Here is a 13,735-nt window from a genome sequence, read left to right as displayed (position 1 = left end):
CATATACTCATATATCTGTGTGTCCTCCTCTTTTTCCTTGTTCAGCTCTTTTGTTTTCGCATGAGTATATGTCCTTGTCACTTTCCCATGTGTTGTGAGTTGTTTGTGACCTTTTGGACACCTTTGAGGGTGTTTTCTAGGTGTTTTTCTGTGTTTGTGATTGCCTGCCATTGTTTCCTATGCAGTTCGAGTTCGGTTCGTCGAACGTTCGACGAACCGAACTCGAACGGGAGGTCCGTTCGGCGAACCAACCTCGAGCCGAACCGCGACCGGTTCGCTCATCTCTATTGATGACCACCACACTTTAAAACCTGTGATTCCTGCAAAGTAATGGCAATTAGAGACGAAATTTGACTGCCAGGAAAAAAAAAAAATTCGTAGTTCTGTTGGTTATGGAAGCTAAAACATCCCGTCATTCGGCAACAAAGCCAAGTACTTCATGTATTGCAGTTGGATGGGGTATTATTTCAACACCAAGAAGAGACTGGTTTCACTGGGGATTGAACCCAGGACCTTCTGCGTGTTAAGCAGACGTGATAACCACTACACTATGAAACCTGTGAAATCCTGCAAAGCAATGGCAATTGGAGACGAGTTTTGACCGCCAGGGAAAAAAAAAAAAATTCAAAGTTCTGTTGGTGATGGAAGACAAAACATCCTGTTATTCAGCAACAAAGCCAAGAAATTCATATATTGTAGTTGGATAGGGTATTATTTCAACACCAAGAAGAGACTGGTTTCACTGGGGATTGAACCCAGGACCTTCTGCGTGTTAAGCAGACGTGATGACCACTACACTATGAAACCTGATGAAAAGTTACTGTGTATTGGCTAGCAGAGCAGAATTGTGACTGACGGAACCTTTTTATTGCTGAAGGAAAGTATTTTTGGTAATGAAACATTTACAATTTTTATTACATATTTTACCAGTTTTATTCCTACAAAGGGATATTGCTTAAATTGAAGTTTACATTGAATGTGTTACTTTTTTCTACACAGTTTAGTCGTTTGCTTTTGTATTTATGGGAACTATATATTTTTAAACAAACAGGATTTTTATAATATGGGATTATGTTTTCTGCTAAAATGGACAATAAAAAAAAAACCCAAAATAGTAGTTCTCTTTGTGATGGAAGCCAAAATGTATTGTCATTTGGCAATGAAACCAAGAATTTTATATATTACAGGTTGATAGCAAATTACTTCAACAGCGAAAACAGATTGGTTTCACTGGGGATTGAACCCAGGACCTTCTGCGTGTGAAGCAGACGTGATGACCACTACACTATGAAACCTGTGAAATCCTGCAAAGCAATGGCAATTGAAAACGAGTTTTGACAGCCAGGGGAAAAAAATTATTAGTTGTGTTGGTGATGGAAGCCAAAACATCCCATCATTCGGCAACAAAGCCAAGAACTTCATATATTGTAGTTTGATAGGGTATTATTTCAACACCAAGAACAGATTGCTTTTACTGGGGATTGAACCATTGTTAAGCAGACGTGATGACTACTACACTATGAAACCTTCTGGAAAGTTACTGTGTATTGGCAAGCAGAGCAGAATTGTAACTGATGGGGCCTTTTTATTGCTGAAGAAAAGTGTTTTTGGTAATGAAACATTTACAATTTTTATTACATATTTTACCAGTTTTATTCCTACAAAGGGATATTGCTTAAATTGAAGATTACATTGAATGTGTTACTTTTTTCTACACAGTTTAATCGTTTGCTTTTGTATTTATGGGAACTATAAATTTTGAAACAAACAGGATTGTTATAATATGGGATTATGTTTTCTGCTAAAATGTTCAATAAAAAAGAAACCCAAAATCGTAGTTCTCCTTGTGATAGAAGCCAAAATGTATAGTCATTTGGCAACGAAACCAAGAATTTCATACTTTACAGGTTGATAGGAAATTACTTCAACACCGAAAACAGATTGGTTTCACTGGGTATTGAACCCAGAACGTTCTGCATATGAAGCAGACTTGATCACCACCACACTTTAAAACCTGTGATTCCTGCAAAGTAATGGCAATTAGAGACGAAATTTGACTGCCAGGAAAAAAAAAATTCGTAGTTCTGTTGGTTATGGAAGCTAAAACATCCCGTCATTCGGCAACAAAGCCAAGAACTTCATGTATTGCAGTTGGATAGGGTATTATTTCAACACCAAGAACAGACTGGTTTTACTGGGGATTAAACCCAGTACCTTCTGCGTGTTAAGCAGACGTGATGACCTTTTACGTGTTAAGCAGACATGATGACCACTACACTATGAATCCTGATGAAAAGTTACTGTGTATTGGCTAGCAGAGCAGAATTGTGACTGACAGGGCCTTTTTATTGCTGAAGGAAAGTATTTTTGGTAATGAAACATTTACAATTTTTATTACATATTTTACCAGTTTTATTCCTACAAAGGGATATTGCTTAAATTGAAGTTTACATTGAATGTGTTACTTTTTTCTACACAGTTTAGTCGTTTGCTTTTGTATTTATGGGAACTATATATTTTTAAACAAACAGGATTTTTATAATATGGGATTATGTTTTCTGCTAAAATGTTCAATAAAAAAGAAACGCAAAATCGTAGTTCTCCTTGTGATAGAAGCCAAAATGTATTGCCATTTGGCAACGAAACCAAGAATTTCATACTTTACAGGTTGATAGGAAATTACTTCAACACCGAAAACAGATTGGTTTCACTGGGTATTGAACCCAAAACGTTCTGCATATGAAGCAGACTTGATGACCACCACACTTTAAAACCTGTGATTCCTGCAACGTAATGGCAATTAGAGACGAAATTTGACTGCCAGGAAAAAAAAAAATTCGTAGTTCTGTTGGTTATGGAAGCTAAAACATCCCGTCATTCGGCAACAAAGCCAAGAACTTCATGTATTGCAGTTGGATAGGGTATTATTTCAACACCAAGAAGAGACTGGTTTCACTGGGGATTGAACCCAGGACCTTCTGCGTATTAAGCAGACGTGATGACCACTACACTATGAAACCTGTGAAATCCTGCAAAGCAATGGCAATTGGAGACGAGTTTTGACCGCCAGGGAAAAAAAAAAAATATTCTTAGTTCTGTTGGTGATGGAAGCCAAAACATCCCATCATTCTGCAACAAAGCCAAGAACTTCATATATTGTAGTTTGATAGGGTATTATTTCAACACCAAGAACAGACTGGTATTACTGGGGATTAAACCCAGGACCTTCTATGTGTTAAGCAGACATGATGACCACTACACTATGAATCCTGATGAAAAGTTACTGTGTATTGGCTAGCAGAGCAGAATTGTGACTGATGGGGCCTTTTTATTGCTGAAGGAAAGTATTTTTGGTAATGAAACATTTCCAATTTTTATTACATATTTTACGAGTTTTATTCCTACAAAGGGATATTGCTTAAATTGAAGTTTACATTGAATGTGTTACTTTTTTCTACATAGTTTAGTCGTTTGCTTTTGTATTTATGGGAACTATATATTTTAAAACAAACAGGTTTTTTTATAATATGGGATTATGTTTTCTGCTAAAATGTTCAATAAAAAAGAAACCCAAAATCGTAGTTCTCCTTGTGATAAAAGCCAAAATGTATTGTCATTTGGCAATGAAACCAAGAATTTCATACTTTACAGGTTGATAGGAAATTACTTCAACACCGAAAACAGATTGGTTTAACTGGGTATTGAATCCAGAACGTTCTGCATATGAAGCAGACTTGATGACCAGCACACTTTAAAACCTGTGAAATCATGCAAAGTAATGGCAATTAGAGACGAGTTTTGACTGCCAGGAAAAAAAAATATTCGTAGTTCTGTTGGTTATGGAAGCTAAAACATTCCGTCATTCGGCAACAAAGCCAAGAACTTCATGTATTGTAGTTGGATAAGGTATTATTTCAACAACAAGAACAGACTGGCTTTACTGGGGATTAAACCCAGAACTTTCTGCGTGTTAAGCAGACGTGATGACTACTACACTATGAATCTTAATGAAAAGTTACTGTGTATTGGCTAGCAGAGCAGAATTGTGACTGACGGGGCCTTTTTATTGCTGAAGAAAAGTATTTTTGGTAATGAAACATTTACAATTTTTATTACATATTTTACCAGTTTTATTCCTACAAAGGGATATTGCTTAAATTGAAGTTTACATTGAATGTGTTACTTTTTTCTACACAGTTTAATCGTTTGCTTTTGTATTTATGGGAACTATAAATTTTGAAACAAACAGGATTGTTATAATATGGGATTATGTTTTCTGCTAAAATGTTCAATAAAAAAGAAACCCAAAATCGTAGTTCTCCTTGTGATAGAAGCCAAAATGTATTGTCATTTGGCAACGAAACCAAGAATTTCATACTTTACAGGTTGATAGGAAATTACTTCAACACCGAAAACAGATTGGTTTCACTGGGTATTGAACCCAGAACGTTCTGCATATGAAGCAGACTTGATGACCACCACACTTTAAAACCTGTGATTCCTGCAAAGTAATGGCAATTAGAGACGAAATTTGACTGCCAGGAAAAAAAAAAAATTCGTAGTTCCGTTGGTTATGGAAGCTAAAACATCCCGTCATTCGGCAACAAAGCCAAGAACTTCATGTATTGCAGTTGGATAGGGTGTTGTTTCAACACCAAGAAGAGACTGGTTTCACTGGGGATTGAACCAAGGACCTTCTGCGTGTTAGGCAGACGTGATAACCACTACACTATGAAACCTGTGAAATCCTGCAAAGCAATGGCAATTGGAGACGAGTTTTGACCGCCAGGGAAAAAAAAAAAAAAATTCAAAGTTCTGTTGGTGATGTAAGACAAAACATCCTGTTATTCGGCAACAAAGCCAAGAAATTCATATATTGTAGTTGGATAGGGTATTATTTCAACACCAAGAACAGACTGGTTTTACTGGGGATTGAACCCAGGACCTTCAGCGTGTTAAGCAGACGTGATGACCACTACACTATGAAACCTGATGAAAAGTTACTGTGTATTGGCTAGCAGAGCAGAATTGTGACTGACGGGGCCTTTTTATTGCTGAAGGAAAGTATTTTTGGTAATGAAACATTTACAATTTTTATTACATATTTTACCAGTTTTATTCCTACAAAGGGATATTGCTTAAATTGAAGTTTACATTGAATGTGTTACTTTTTTCTACACAGTTTAGTCATTTGCTTTTGTATTTATGGGAACTATATATTTTTAAACAAACAGGATTTTTATAATATGGGATTATGTTTTCTGCTAAAATGGACAATAAAAAAGAAACCCAAAATAGTAGTTCCCTTTGTGATGGAAGCCAAAATGTATTGTCATTTGGCAACGAAACCAAGAATTTTATATATTACAGGTTGATAGCAAATTACTTCAACAGCGAAAACAGATTGGTTTCACTGGGGATAGAACCCAGGACCTTCTGCGTGTGAAGCAGACGTGATGACCACTACACTATGAAACCTGTGAAATCCTGCAATGCAATGGCAATTGAAAACGAGTTTTGACAGCCAGGGGAAAAAAATTATTAGTTCTGTTGGTGATGGAAGCCAAAACATCCCATCATTCGGCAACAAAGCCAAGAACTTCATATATTGTAGTTTGATAGGGTATTATTTCAACACCAAGAACAGATTGCTTTTACTGGGGATTGAACCAGTGTTAAGCAGACGTGATGACTACTACACTATAAAACCTTCTGGAAAGTTACTGTGTATTGGCAAGCAGAGCAGATTTGTAACTGATGGGGCCTTTTTATTCCTGAAGAAAAGTGTTTTTGGTAATGAAACATTTACAATTTTTATTACATATTTTACCAGTTTTATTCCTACAAAGGGATATTGCTTAAATTGAAGATTACATTGAATGTGTTACTTTTTTCTACACAGTTTAATCGTTTGCTTTTGTATTTATGGGAACTATAAATTTTGAAACAAACAGGATTGTTATAATATGGGATTATGTTTTCTGCTAAAATGTTCAATAAAAAAGAAACCCAAAATCGTAGTTCTCCTTGTGATAGAAGCCGAAATGTATAGTCATTTGGCAACGAAACCAAGAATTTCATACTTTACAGGTTGATAGGAAATTACTTCAACACCGAAAACAGATTGGTTTCACTGGGTATTGAACCCAGAACGTTCTGCATATGAAGCAGACTTGATGACCACCACACTTTAAAACCTGTGATTCCTGCAAAGTAATGGCAATTAGAGACGAAATTTGACTGCCAGGAAAAAAAAATTCGTAGTTCTGTTGGTTATGGAAGCTAAAACATCCCGACATTCCGCAACAAAGCCAAGAACTTCATGTATTGCAGTTGGATAGGGTATTATTTCAACACCAAGAACAGACTGGTTTTACTGGGGATTAAACCCAGGACCTTCTGCGTGTTAAGCAGACGTGATGACCACTACACTATGAAACCTGTGAAATCCTGTTGATAGCAAATTACTTCAACAGCGAAAACGGATTGGTTTCACTGGGGATTGAACCCAGGACCTTCTGCGTGTGAAGCAGACATGATGACCACTACACTATGAAACCTGTGAAATCCTGCAAAGCAATGGCAATTGAAAACGAGTTTTGACCGCCAGGGGAAAAAAATTATTAGTTCTGTTGGTGATGGAAGCCAAAACATCCCATCATTCGGCAACAAAGCCAAGAACTTCATATATTGTAGTTTGATAGGGTATTATTTCAACATCAAGAACAGATTGCTTTTACTGGGGATTGAACCAGTGTTAAGCAGACGTGATGACTACTACACTATGAAACCTTCTGGAAAGTTACTGTGTATTGGCAAGCAGAGCAGAATTGTAACTGATGGGGCCTTTTTATTGCTGAAGAAAAGTGTTTTTGGTAATGAAACATTTCCAATTTTTATTACATATTTTACCAGTTTTATTCCTACAAAGGGATATTGCTTAAATTGAAGGTTACATTGAATGTGTTACTTTTTTCTACACAGTTTAATCGTTTGCTTTTCTATTTATGGGAACTATAAATTTTGAAACAAACAAGATTGTTATAATATGGGATTATGTTTTCTGCTAAAATGTTCAATAAAAAAGAAACCCAAAATCGTAGTTCTCCTTGTGATAGAAGCCAAAATGTATTGTCATTTGGCAACGAAACCAAGAATTTCATACTTTACAGGTTAATAGGAAATTACTTCAACACCGGAAACAGATTGGTTTCACTGGGTATTGAACCCAGAACGTTCTGCATATGAAGTAGACTTGATGACCACCACACTTTAAAACCTGTGATTCCTGCAAAGTAATGGCAATTAGAGACGAAATTTGACTGCCAGGAAAAAAAAAAAATTGTAGTTCTGTTGGTTATGGAAGCTAAAACATCCCGTCATTCGGCAACAAAGCCAAGAACTTCATGTATTGCAGTTGGATAGGGTATTATTTCAACACCAAGAACAGACTGGTTTTACTGGGGATTAAACCCAGGACCTTCTGCGTGTTAAGCAGACGTGATGACCTTCTACGTGTTAAGCAGACATGATGACCACTACACTATGAATCCTGATGAAAAGTTACTGTGTATTGGCTAGCAGAGCAGAATTGTGACTGACAGGGCCATTTTATTGCCGAAGGAAAGTATTTTTGGTAATGAAACATTTACAATTTTTATTACATATTTTACCAGTTTTATTCCTACAAAGGGATATTGCTTAAATTGAAGTTTACATTGAATGTGTTACTTTTTTCTACACAGTTTAGTCGTTTGCTTTTGTATTTATGGGAACTATATATTTTTAAACAAACAGGATTTTTATAATATGGGATTATGTTTTCTGCTAAAATGGACAATAAAAAAGAAACCCAAAATAGTAGTTCTCTTTGTGATGGAAGCCAAAATGTATTGTCATTTGGCAACGAAACCAAGAATTTTATATATTACAGGTTGATAGCAAATTACTTCAACAGCGAAAACAGATTGGTTTCACTGGGGATTGAACCCAGGACCTTCTGCGTGTGAAGCAGACGTGATGACCACTATACTATGAAACCTGTGAAATCCTGCAAAGCAATGGCAATTGAAAACGAGTTTTGACAGCCAGGGGAAAAAAATTATTAGTTCTGTTGGTGATGGAAGCCAAAACATCCCATCTTTCTGCAACAAAGCCAAGAACTTCATATATTGTAGTTTGATAGGGTATTATTTCAACACCAAGAACAGACTGGTTTTACTGGGGATTAAACCCAGGACCTTCTACGTGTTTAGCAGACATGATGACCACTACACTATGAATCCTGATGAAAAGTTACTGTGTATTGGCTAGCAGAGCAGAAATGTGACTGACGGGGCCTTTTTATTGCTGAAGGAAAGTTTTTTTGGTAATGAAACATTTACAATTTTTATTACATATTTTACCAGTTTTATTCCTACAAAGGGATATTGCTTAAATTGAAGTTTACATTGAATGTGTTACTTTTTTCTACACAGTTTAATCGTTTGCTTTTGTATTTATGGGAACTATAAATTTTGAAACAAACAGGATTGTTATAATATGGGATTATGTTTTCTGCTAAAATGTTCAATAAAAAAGAAACCCAAAATCGTAGTTCTCCTTGTGATAGAAGCCGAAATGTATAGTCATTTGGCAACGAAACCAAGAATTTCATACTTTACAGGTTGATAGGAAATTACTTCAACACCGAAAACAGATTGGTTTCACTGGGTATTGAACCCAGAACGTTCTGCATATGAAGCAGACTTGATGACCACCACACTTTAAAACCTGTGATTCCTGCAAAGTAATGGCAATTAGAGACGAAATTTGACTGCCAGGAAAAAAAAATTCGTAGTTCTGTTGGTTATGGAAGCTAAAACATCCCGACATTCCGCAACAAAGCCAAGAACTTCATGTATTGCAGTTGGATAGGGTATTATTTCAACACCAAGAACAGACTGGTTTTACTGGGGATTAAACCCAGGACCTTCTGCGTGTTAAGCAGACGTGATGACCACTACACTATGAAACCTGTGAAATCCTGTTGATAGCAAATTACTTCAACAGCGAAAACGGATTGGTTTCACTGGGGATTGAACCCAGGACCTTCTGCGTGTGAAGCAGACATGATGACCACTACACTATGAAACCTGTGAAATCCTGCAAAGCAATGGCAATTGAAAACGAGTTTTGACCGCCAGGGGAAAAAAATTATTAGTTCTGTTGGTGATGGAAGCCAAAACATCCCATCATTCGGCAACAAAGCCAAGAACTTCATATATTGTAGTTTGATAGGGTATTATTTCAACATCAAGAACAGATTGCTTTTACTGGGGATTGAACCAGTGTTAAGCAGACGTGATGACTACTACACTATGAAACCTTCTGGAAAGTTACTGTGTATTGGCAAGCAGAGCAGAATTGTAACTGATGGGGCCTTTTTATTGCTGAAGAAAAGTGTTTTTGGTAATGAAACATTTCCAATTTTTATTACATATTTTACCAGTTTTATTCCTACAAAGGGATATTGCTTAAATTGAAGGTTACATTGAATGTGTTACTTTTTTCTACACAGTTTAATCGTTTGCTTTTCTATTTATGGGAACTATAAATTTTGAAACAAACAAGATTGTTATAATATGGGATTATGTTTTCTGCTAAAATGTTCAATAAAAAAGAAACCCAAAATCGTAGTTCTCCTTGTGATAGAAGCCAAAATGTATTGTCATTTGGCAACGAAACCAAGAATTTCATACTTTACAGGTTAATAGGAAATTACTTCAACACCGGAAACAGATTGGTTTCACTGGGTATTGAACCCAGAACGTTCTGCATATGAAGTAGACTTGATGACCACCACACTTTAAAACCTGTGATTCCTGCAAAGTAATGGCAATTAGAGACGAAATTTGACTGCCAGGAAAAAAAAAAAATTGTAGTTCTGTTGGTTATGGAAGCTAAAACATCCCGTCATTCGGCAACAAAGCCAAGAACTTCATGTATTGCAGTTGGATAGGGTATTATTTCAACACCAAGAACAGACTGGTTTTACTGGGGATTAAACCCAGGACCTTCTGCGTGTTAAGCAGACGTGATGACCTTCTACGTGTTAAGCAGACATGATGACCACTACACTATGAATCCTGATGAAAAGTTACTGTGTATTGGCTAGCAGAGCAGAATTGTGACTGACAGGGCCATTTTATTGCCGAAGGAAAGTATTTTTGGTAATGAAACATTTACAATTTTTATTACATATTTTACCAGTTTTATTCCTACAAAGGGATATTGCTTAAATTGAAGTTTACATTGAATGTGTTACTTTTTTCTACACAGTTTAGTCGTTTGCTTTTGTATTTATGGGAACTATATATTTTTAAACAAACAGGATTTTTATAATATGGGATTATGTTTTCTGCTAAAATGGACAATAAAAAAGAAACCCAAAATAGTAGTTCTCTTTGTGATGGAAGCCAAAATGTATTGTCATTTGGCAACGAAACCAAGAATTTTATATATTACAGGTTGATAGCAAATTACTTCAACAGCGAAAACAGATTGGTTTCACTGGGGATTGAACCCAGGACCTTCTGCGTGTGAAGCAGACGTGATGACCACTATACTATGAAACCTGTGAAATCCTGCAAAGCAATGGCAATTGAAAACGAGTTTTGACAGCCAGGGGAAAAAAATTATTAGTTCTGTTGGTGATGGAAGCCAAAACATCCCATCTTTCTGCAACAAAGCCAAGAACTTCATATATTGTAGTTTGATAGGGTATTATTTCAACACCAAGAACAGACTGGTTTTACTGGGGATTAAACCCAGGACCTTCTACGTGTTTAGCAGACATGATGACCACTACACTATGAATCCTGATGAAAAGTTACTGTGTATTGGCTAGCAGAGCAGAAATGTGACTGACGGGGCCTTTTTATTGCTGAAGGAAAGTTTTTTTGGTAATGAAACATTTACAATTTTTATTACATATTTTACCAGTTTTATTCCTACAAAGGGATATTGCTTAAATTGAAGTTTACATTGAATGTGTTACTTTTTTCTACACAGTTTAATCGTTTGCTTTTGTATTTATGGGAACTATAAATTTTGAAACAAACAGGATTGTTATAATATGGGATTATGTTTTCTGCTAAAATGTTCAATAAAAAAGAAACCCAAAATCTTAGTTCTCCTTGTGATAGAAGCCAAAATGTATTGTCATTTGGCAACAAAACCAAGAATTTCATACTTTACAGGTTGATAGGAAATTACTTCAACACCGAAAACAGATTGGTTTCACTGGGTATTGAACCCAGAACGTTCTGCATATGAAGCAGACTTGAGGACCACCACACTTTAAAACCTGTGATTCCTGCAAAGTAATGGCAATTAGAGACGAAATTTGACTGCCAGGAAAAAAAAAAATTCGTAGTTCTGTTGGTTATGGAAGCTAAAACATCCCGTCATTCGGCAACAAAGCCAAGAACTTCATGTATTGCAGTTGGATAGGGTATTATTTCAACACCAAGAAGAGACTGGTTTTTACTGGGGATTAAACCCAGGACCTTCTGCGTGTTAAGCAGACGTGATGACCACTACACTATAAAACCTGTGAAATCCTGTTGATAGCAAATTACTTCAACAGCGAAAACAGATTGGTTTCACTGGGGTTTGAACCCAGGACCTTCTGCGTGTGAAGCAGACGTGATGACCACTACACTATGAAACCTGTGAAATCCTGCAAAGCAATGGCAATTGAAAACGAGTTTTGACAGCCAGGGGAAAAAAATTATTAGTTCTGTTGGTGATGGAAGCCAAAACATCCCATCATTCGGCAACAAAGCCAAGAACTTCATATATTGTAGTTTGATAGGGTATTATTTCAACACCGAGAACAGATTGCTTTTACTGGGGATTGAACCAGTGTTAAGCAGACGTGATGACTACTACACTACGAAACCTTCTGGAAAGTTACTGTGTATTGGCAAGCAGAGCAGAATTGTAACTGACGGGGCCTTTTTATTGCTGAAGAAAAGTGTTTTTGGTAATGAAACATTTCCAATTTTTATTACATATTTTACCAGTTTTATTCCTACAAAGGGATATTGCTTAAATTGAAGTTTACATTGAATGTGTTACTTTTTTCTACACAGTTTAATCGTTTGCTTTTGTATTTATGGGAACTATAAATTTTGAAACAAACAGGATTGTTCTAATATGGGATTATGTTTTCTGCTAAAATGTTCAATAAAAAAGAAACCCAAAATCGTAGTTCTCCTTGTGATAGAAGCCAAAATGTATTGTCATTTGGCAACGAAACCAAGAATTTCATACTTTACAGGTTAATAGGAAATTACTTCAACACCGAAAACAGATTGGTTTCACAGGGTATTGAACCCAGAACGTTCTGCATTTGAAGCAGACTTGATGACCACCACACTTTAAAACCTGTGATTCCTGCAAAGTAATGGCAATTAGAGACGAAATTTAACTGCCAGGAAAAAAAAAAATTCGTAGTTCTGTTGGTTATGGAAGCTAAAACATCCCGTCATTCGGCAACAAAGCCAAGAACTTCATGTATTGCAGTTGGATAGGGTATTATTTCAACACCAAGAACAGACTGGTTTCACTGGGGATTGAACCCAGGACCTTCTGCGTGTTAAGCAGACGTGATGACCACTACACTATGAAACCTGTGAAATCCTGCAAAACAATGGCAATTGGAGACGAGTTTTGACCGCCAGGGAAAAAAAAAAAAATTCGTAGTTCTGTTGGTTATGGAAGCTAAAACATCCCGTCATTCGGCAACAAAGCCAAGAACTTCATGTATTGCAGTTGGATAGGGTATTATTTCAACACCAAGAACAGACTGGTTTTACTGGGGATTAAACCCAGGACCTTCTGCGTGTTAAGCAGAAGTGATGACCTTCTACGTGTTAAGCAGACATGATGACCACTACACTATGAATCCTGATGAAAAGTTACTGTGTATTGGCTAGCAGAGCAGAATTGTGACTGACAGGGCCTTTTTATTGCTGAAGGAAAGTATTTTTGGTAATGAAACATTTACAATTTTTATTACATATTTTACCAGTTTTATTCCTACAAAGGGATATTGCTTAAATTGAAGTTTACATTGAATGTGTTACTTTTTTCTACACAGTTTAGTCGTTTGCTTTTGTATTTATGGGAACTATATATTTTTAAACAAACAGGATTTTTATAATATGGGATTATGTTTTCTGCTAATATGGACAATAAAAAAGAAACCCAAAATAGTAGTTCTCTTTGTGATGGAAGCCAAAATGTATTGTCATTTGGCAACGAAACCAAGAATTTTATATATTACAGGTTGATAGCAAATTACTTCAACACCGAAAACAGATTGGTTTCACTGGGTATTGAACCCAGAACGTTCTGCATATGAAGCAGACTTGATGACCACCACACTTTAAAACCTGTGATTCCTGCAAAGTAATGGCAATTAGAGACGAAATTTGACTGCCAGGAAAAAAAAAAATTCGTAGTTCTGTTGGTTATGGAAGCTAAAACATCCCGTCATTCGGCAACAAAGCCAAGAACTTCATGTATTGCAGTTGGATAGGGTATTATTTCAACACCAAGAACAGACTGGTTTTTACTGGGGATTAAACCCAGGACCTTCTGCGTGTTGAGCAGACGTGATGACCACTACACTATAAAACCTGTGAAATCCTGTTGATAGCAAATTACTTCAACAGCGAAAACAGAT

At 36.3% G+C, this 13,735-nt stretch overlaps 6 non-coding genes across 6 annotated transcripts; all 6 read right to left on the bottom strand.

The window, feature by feature from the left end:
* Nucleotides 1–485: 485 nt before the first annotated feature.
* Nucleotides 486–558, bottom strand: TRNAV-AAC (transfer RNA valine (anticodon AAC)). The gene has a single exon. It is a non-coding gene; the product is annotated as a tRNA-Val (tRNA).
* A 176-nt stretch (nt 559–734) lies between these two features.
* Nucleotides 735–807, bottom strand: TRNAV-AAC (transfer RNA valine (anticodon AAC)). Its single transcript has one exon. It is a non-coding gene; the product is annotated as a tRNA-Val (tRNA).
* A 415-nt stretch (nt 808–1,222) lies between these two features.
* On the bottom strand, nt 1,223–1,295 carry TRNAV-CAC (transfer RNA valine (anticodon CAC)). The gene has a single exon. It is a non-coding gene; the product is annotated as a tRNA-Val (tRNA).
* Nucleotides 1,296–2,947: 1,652 nt separating this feature from the next.
* TRNAI-AAU (transfer RNA isoleucine (anticodon AAU)) lies at nt 2,948–3,020 on the bottom strand. The gene has a single exon. It is a non-coding gene; the product is annotated as a tRNA-Ile (tRNA).
* An 8,620-nt stretch (nt 3,021–11,640) lies between these two features.
* Nucleotides 11,641–11,713, bottom strand: TRNAV-CAC (transfer RNA valine (anticodon CAC)). The gene has a single exon. It is a non-coding gene; the product is annotated as a tRNA-Val (tRNA).
* Nucleotides 11,714–12,605: 892 nt separating this feature from the next.
* On the bottom strand, nt 12,606–12,678 carry TRNAV-AAC (transfer RNA valine (anticodon AAC)). Its single transcript has one exon. It is a non-coding gene; the product is annotated as a tRNA-Val (tRNA).
* Between the last annotated feature and the right edge of the window lie 1,057 nt (nt 12,679–13,735).

Source organism: Anomaloglossus baeobatrachus, chromosome 2, assembly GCF_048569485.1.
Source record: "Anomaloglossus baeobatrachus isolate aAnoBae1 chromosome 2, aAnoBae1.hap1, whole genome shotgun sequence".
Lineage (NCBI taxonomy): Eukaryota > Metazoa > Chordata > Amphibia > Anura > Aromobatidae > Anomaloglossus > Anomaloglossus baeobatrachus.
This window is presented reverse-complemented; position numbering and strand designations above follow the sequence as displayed.